The sequence below is a fragment of the Brassica oleracea genome, chromosome C2 (assembly GCF_000695525.1).
Source record: "Brassica oleracea var. oleracea cultivar TO1000 chromosome C2, BOL, whole genome shotgun sequence".
NCBI classification, from domain to species: Eukaryota; Viridiplantae; Streptophyta; class Magnoliopsida; order Brassicales; family Brassicaceae; genus Brassica; species Brassica oleracea.
Window position 1 is genome coordinate 37,658,642 of NC_027749.1, and position 1,043 is coordinate 37,659,684.

The 1,043-nt window shown below is 42.9% G+C and overlaps 1 pseudogene; it reads right to left on the reverse strand.

The window, feature by feature from the left end:
- Window positions 1-191: 191 nt before the first annotated feature.
- LOC106324147 overlaps window positions 192-1,043 on the reverse strand; it is a 2,256-nt pseudogene continuing 1,404 nt past the window's right edge.

Consider the following 1,043-nt stretch of genomic DNA (forward strand, 5'->3'; position numbering starts at 1 on the left):
CCAAGGACTGCTCCAACTGCAAAATCGCTAGCATCAGTCATGATCTCAAAAGGGAGATCCCAGTCTGGCGGTTGTACAACAGGTGCGCTGACTAGAGCTCTTTTGATCGTATGGAACACAGCTAAGCACTCGCTGTCGAAATCAAACTTGATCTCCTTGCAGAGCAGTCTGGTGAGTGGTCTCGCTATTTTTGAGAAATCCTGGATGAACCTCCTGTAAAACCCTGCGTGACCCAAGAAGCTTCTGATAGCTTTCACAGTTGTTGGTGGCTGCAAGCTCATCATCACCTCGACCTTTGCCTTATCTACCTCAATGCCTTTCTCGGAGATCTTATTCCCTATAACAATCCCATCTCTGACCATGAAGTGGCACTTCTACCAATTGAGCACCAGATGTTTCTTCTCACACCTTTTGAGTACCCTGCACAAGTTTGAAAAACAGACACTAAAGGAGCTTCCATAGACACTGAAATCGTCCATGAAAACCTCCATAATGTCTTCAATCAGGTCAGTAAAGATCTACAACATGCAGCGCTGAAATGTTGCTGGCGCATTGCACAGGCCGAATGGCATTCTCCTGTATGCGTATGTTCCGTATGGGCATGTGAACGTCGTCTTCTCCTGATCATCAGTATGGATAGAGATGTGGAAGAAACCTGAATAACCATCTAAAAAGCAGTAATATGGGTGGTTAGCCAATCTCTCAAGCATTTGATCAATGAAGGGAAGTGGAAAGTGACCCTTTCTTGTGGCTGCATTTAATTTTCTGAAATCAATGCACATGCGATGTCCTGTCACTCTTCTAGTAGGGATCAATTCATTCTTTTCATTTGTGATAACTGTGATCCCACCTTTCTTAGGTACTACATGAACAAGGCTAACCCACTTACTATCAGATATGACATAGATCACACCCGCTTCAAGAAGTTTCATTATATCTTTCTTAACAACATCTTTTAGATTCAGGTTTAACCTCCTCTGATGTTCAACAGAAGTCATTGATTCATCTTCTAGGTGTATTCTATGCATGTTGATTCATCTTCT